The following is a 6,311-nucleotide window of genomic DNA, read 5'->3' as shown; positions in this document are numbered from 1 at the left end:
ACTGAATCAACGCCTAACTATTCCCAAACGAATATCCGAGGAAGCAAATTGAAAAATGAAGGAGCCCGGGAAAGAAGACGGTTGGGTTGGACTTCATTGTTCTTACTAGCCTGAGGCAAGTTTTTTAAGCGCTCGTACCTCTGAGTTAAGGCTTGGACTTACGGAGAATGAACATTTGCTCACCTCTTTGGCCAGTGTAAGTGTTTCATACCGAGTAACGTCCAAGCCCCTTACTCCAAGGTATGAGCTTAAAAAAACTGGCCTCTTGCTGCTCATAACGCACATGAAGCTTCCGCTGTCACTAGAATTGATGCTAAATCCTGGATTGGGATTAGGCATGGAGTACGGCAGTAGTGGAGTGGAAAGCTCTCTGAAACCTCGCTAGATCAAGTTCCAATTTTGCGTTACCTGCAATACAATGGTTATTTAAGATTGGCGAAATTGGTTTACTCCAATTTTTTTAGAGAGTCTGGAACGGTAAAATTTTAAACTTTTGTTAGGCCGCGGACTTTGATAGCGATGGACAGAAATTAGGGAAGGGAAATAAATAACCAGGGTCATTTTTTCTGTTACATGGATCTATCAAACATTTGTAAGTTGTAAACTTCGACTCCTATTCAGTTAGAAAGTGCTTGATAAGAATGAAGCCCTCGTAAATCCAGACTAGTTAGAATAATGAAGACCACCTCTCTTCTTTCTCAGGCCTTTCATTGTTTAATTTGCTCCCCTCAAATATCCATAGGGAGTACGCATGCCTTGTTGATCCATAGCATCCTTTGTCAGATTTAGAAAAGTTGTTGAGTAAAATTCCTGATCAACCTGATATTCAAGGGCTAGTCAGATCTGCCATGAATTTCTAGAATCTAGAAGACCGTACTAGAAAACCTCTCTTTCTTTAGATGTCCTTGGATCTGCCAACTCTAATTCGTTGGTGGATAAGATATTATATGAATATCAAATTAAGTAAAACTAATACCTTTTTCGGTCTTGAACAGCTGGGATCTCATGTCCACTCGAGGTAAGGAATTCACCAACAAAATTTACTATATATTATTCAGTGTCCGTGTTTGGTTTTTATTCAATTCAAGGCGGATTGTGAAAACATGAATAAGCTTGACTTACAATCCTCTTTTCAGTGTCTCTATGGGTGTTTGGAATTATATTTGGGTCACTATTCAATGCATCGCATCCGAATGCATGCGGTAAGCTACGTTAATATTTTCCCAATTTCCATTTATTATTTTTACGTGTTGATTGCAATGGCTCCCAACCTCTCACTAATCTACATTGCTCGGTTCGTCTCTGGATTTGCTGATGGGGCTATGTTTTCAAATCTTCCTGTTTACATAGGAGAAATAAGCCATCCGACTCTGAGAGGTAAGGACATATTTTTCAACCTTTTATCAAAACTGAGCCACTCTCGTTTAAGGGCGATCTTTTATCATGGAGCCTTACAATTTATAACGATCAAAGACTGTTAAGAGGGGCATTTAAATAGCTCTATTGTCATTAAAATTAACTTTCAGGTACTCTGGTGAACCTTGTGAACATAATTTCAATCGTTGGGAATTGTCTGGTGTATATTCTGGGCGCCCTCTTTCCATGGCGACTAACTGGATTTGTTTATCAACGTGTTGTCTTTAATTCTCATGTGATAGTGTTGCCAGAAACACCTTTCTTCAAAGTGGCCAAAAACAAGACGACGAAGCTAAGGCCATTTTACAAGGGCTCCGAGGGAAATTTTGATGTTTCCCAAGAATTGACGGAAATCATTCAGCGACGTGATCTGACAAAGCAAAAAAGTGACGACCTGCGATCAAAGTTTCGCATATTGTCGCAGCAACCAGTGTGCGGTTTTGGAAGCCCTTCGCCATAGCCGCGGAATGTATCTGCTTGTCCTATTGACCGGAACAGGCACCTGAATATGTACTTCGTGACGATCTTCCAGGAGTCTGGAACGGATGTGAACCCGTATTTGGCCACCATACTCGTTGGAATTCTAAAAGACAGGGATGGGGTACGGTCCTATTCGTTCAATTATTTCCCGACGTGCCCTTTTTATGACTTCGTGCTTGGTCATGTCATTTTTCATGGCAACGCTTGAGACCACCTCAACAAAGCCATTGCCGGAGGCCCAATGTATTGGTAGCCTTTGAGCGTCGTCAGCGATATTGCAATCCCCACCACCCTAATTTCACAATGAAATGAACAAAATTGCAATTGGTTATTCAGAAAACATACATTGCAAGGCCTTTGACACACCTCAATAATTCCTCAACCACTTGAAGGTCTCCACCCACTGCAGCATGGTGAAGTGGGGTCATTCCAAACTTGTTATTCTTATTGGGATCCGCACCTTTCTCTATGAGTATTTTGACAACGGCTGCGTGTCCGTAACGGGCAGCCCGATGCAGCAAAGAGTTCTTGGCTGTGTCTGCATCCATATCTGCAAAGACGGCTTCTTCACCCTCCGGCACCTCCGGATTATCCAAGATGCGACCCACTTTTTCCGCATTTCCACGACGAAGGGCAATGAATAGAGTGTCCTTTTTGGACTTCTTTGCTTTCTGGTCCGCCATTGTCGAGGATTGCAATATTGATTAGACAAGAGATTGGATTGTTAGGCAGGCGACCGCAACACAAATGATCGAACACCTGGCCAAGAGTTATTTTCTGTTTTGGTTTTGGGACGGTTGCACGTCCGACAAACCATGGCAACACACTCAGCTGATCAAGATATAAAGCCAAAAGGTGGGCGCAATCTCTTGTATGCCCCGAATAATATACCTGTTGTTAAGAGGTACTGTGCACACGCTCAGGCAGAATAGATAGGTAAGAGTACAGTTAAGGAATGTACTGAAATGGAAATTGAATGATAAGAGACGAACTTCAGCCATGCTTTTGAGTGAAAGAATGATTGGAAATAAAATAAAAACGAGGAGTGTATGTACATTTAGGTCGGCTAGCATCCGCAAATGGCATGAGTCCCAGAAACTTTTCTCGTAATCCATCGACGATTTGATTTGCTTGATTTGAGGCAATGCATATATCTTAAAGTATGATGAAATCCCCCTTATGTGTATGCGGCTAATTTTAAGCTATCAAACAACAAAAAAAAAGTCTTGGGTATCTGCCCTAGTGTTTCTATGAAAGACATCCAATTTATAAAATGAGTTGAAGGATAGGTGAGTGGGCCAAAGATGATGGGTGTATTCCTTCTCATTTTTTAACAAAAAAAAAAAAAAAAAAGAGAAACACAGATTATGCTTTGAGGAGTACGGTATCCAAATATTTTTTTTTATTCACTATGGTGAGGGCTTTATCGTCGAGATCCTCCTCTATTCTGGTTAAACTTTTACCTTTGCACTCCGGAAGTACAAAGTAACTGTAAATACAAGCCACTATTGAAACCAGAGAGAATACAAAGAATGTTCCAGGGACCCAAGGTCGCGGAGCATTATGGGCATCAAGAGACCCAACGTGATTAAAGAAACCGTAGTTATAAGAATGGTTAAGGCATTTCCGATGGACCGAATATCTGTGGGGAAAATCTCCGCACAAACGCACCGGAGAACAGTTTCAACGCCAACGGAAAAGGCTGAATAGACACCAATCATAGCCATAACCGGGGCCCAGATATCATGCCTACGATGAATGGGTTTTCCATTGGGATTTGTACCCCTTCGGCTTCCACAATCAGTGTCAAATTGTCACTCCTAAGTTCGTAAGTATGATCATCCTTCGGGTTAGATATACTCGTTTTTAAGAACGAGATTGTTCCAAGAGTTGCCAGGAAAAATGACATGACCAAGCACGAGTCATAAAAAGGCACGTCGGGGAAACATGTGAAGGGAATAGGACCCAAGGATCCCCATCCCTGTCTTCAGAATTCCAACGAGTATGGTGGCCAAATACGGGTTCACAATCCGTTCCAGACTCTTGGAAGATCGTCACGAAGTACATATTCAAGGTGCCTGTTCCGGTCAAAAGGACAAGCAGATACATTCCCGCGGCTATTGCGAAGGGCTTCCAAAACCGCACACTGGTCATTACAGAGAGGCCAATGCGAAACTTTGATCGGAGGTCGTCATCTTTTTGTTTTGCAGGTAATTCCGGCGGTGCATGATTTCTGTCAATTCTTGGGACACATCATAGCATTTCCCTCGGAGCCTCTGTAAAATGGCTCTAGCTTCGTCGTCCTTGTTTTTGCCACTTTGAAGAAAGGTGTTTCTGGCAACACTACCACATGAGAATTAAAGACAACACGTTGATGACAACACAAATCCAGTTAGTGACACGCCATGGAAAAGGGCGCCCAGAATGTAAACCAAAACCATTCCCAAAAGATTGGTTTATGTTTACAAGGTTCACTAAAGTGCCTGTAAATAGATTTATCCTAATAACAATTGGTACTTAGGGATACTTGGAGAGTGCAGAAGTGGTTGACATGTCATTTCTGGAGGTTCATATGGAAACATTTTTGATGCACTTGCATCTTGTGTACCTTGTATCTTACCTCTACATTACGCCATAACTAAAGAGCAATCAATTATCACATTTATAAAGGTGTACGACGTCAATGAAATACTTGGTTTCACGCCTGGAACTGAAGTGCAAGGAAGGAAAAATTGCAATTGCTCTGATAGCATCAATAAAAAAAAACCGGGTCCATAAAGCATGACAGTTATCATTTAAGAATCCAGCACAGGTCCAATATGAGGGTATTTCGAGTACAAACCGGACAATATCTGCCTTGCTTCGTGCTTACCTCGCAAAGCTGGATGACTAATTTCTCCATGTAAACGGGAAGATTCGAGAACATTGCCCCATCAGCAAATCCGAGACAAGCCGAGCAATGTAGATAATCAAAAGATTTGGAGCCGTGGCAATCATCAAATAGGAGACGATGAATGGGAACTGTGAAAGGATCAACGTGACTTTGCGACCCCATACCTCCGAAACTATTCGTTGAAAAGTGTTCCAAAGATAATTCCAAATACCCAGAGTGTTACTGCAAGAGACAAAAATTTTTGCAAATCAATGATACTTAGATTGTATTCCAAATTAATTCGAATTCGAATCGGATTGTGCCAGAAATGTGGGATCAGATTCGGATTACTAAGACTCTAATGCTACTGAATCAACGCCTAACTATTCCCAACGAATATCCGAGGGAAGCAAATTGAAAAATGAAGGAGCCCGGGAAAGAAGACGGTTGGGTTGGACTTCATTGTTCTTACTAGCCTGCGGCGAGTTTTTTAAGCACTCGTACCTCTGAGTTAAGGCTTGGACCTTACGGAGAATGAACATTTGCTCACCTCTTTGGCCAGTGTAAGTGGTTTCATACCGAGTAACGTCCAAGCCCCTTACTCCAAGGTATGAGCATTAAAAAACTGGCCTCTTGCTGCTCTCAAAACGCCCATGAAGCTTCCGCTGTCACTAGAATTGATGCTAAATCCTGGATTGGGATTAGGCATGGAGTACGGCAGTAGTGGAGTGGAAAGCTCTCTGAAACCTCGCTAGATCAAGTTCCAATTTTGCGTTACCTGCAATACAATGGTTATATAAGATTGGCGAAATTGGTTTACTCCAATTTTTTAGAGAGTCTGGAACGGTAAAATTTTAAACTTTTATTAGGCCACGGACTTTGATAGCGATGGACAGAAATTAGGGAAGGGAAATAAATAACCAGGGTCATTTTTTCTGTTACATGGATCTATCAAACATTTGTAAGTTGTAAACTTCGACTCCTATTCAGTTAGAAAGTGCTTGATAAGAATGAAGCCCTCGTAAATCCAGACTAGTTAGAACAATGAAGACCACCTCTCTTCTTTCTCAGGCCCTTTCATTGTTTAATTTGCTCCCCTCAAATATCCATAGGGAGTACGCATGCCTTGTTGATCCCATAGCATCCTTTGTCAGATTTAGATAAGTTGTTGAGTAAAATTCCTGATCAACCTGATATTCAAGGGCTAGTCAGATCTGCCATGAATTTCTAGAATCTAGAAGACCGTATTAGAAAACCTCTCTTTCTTTAGATGTCCTTGGATCTGCCAACTCTAATTCGTTGGTGGATAAGATATTATATGAATATCAAATTAAGTAAAACTAATACCTTTTTCGGTCTTGAACAGCTGGGGATCTCATGTCCACTCGAGGTAAGGAAGTTCACCAACAAAATTTACTATATATTATTCAGTGTCCGTGTTTGGTTTTTATTCAATTCAAGGCGGATTGTGAAAACATGAATAAGCTTGACTTACAATCCTCTTTTCAGTGTCTCTGTGGGTGTTTGGAATTATATTTGGGTC

This window comes from Tigriopus californicus, chromosome 3, assembly GCF_007210705.1.
Source record: "Tigriopus californicus strain San Diego chromosome 3, Tcal_SD_v2.1, whole genome shotgun sequence".
NCBI classification, from domain to species: Eukaryota; Metazoa; Arthropoda; class Copepoda; order Harpacticoida; family Harpacticidae; genus Tigriopus; species Tigriopus californicus.
Note: the sequence above shows the minus strand (reverse complement) of the source record.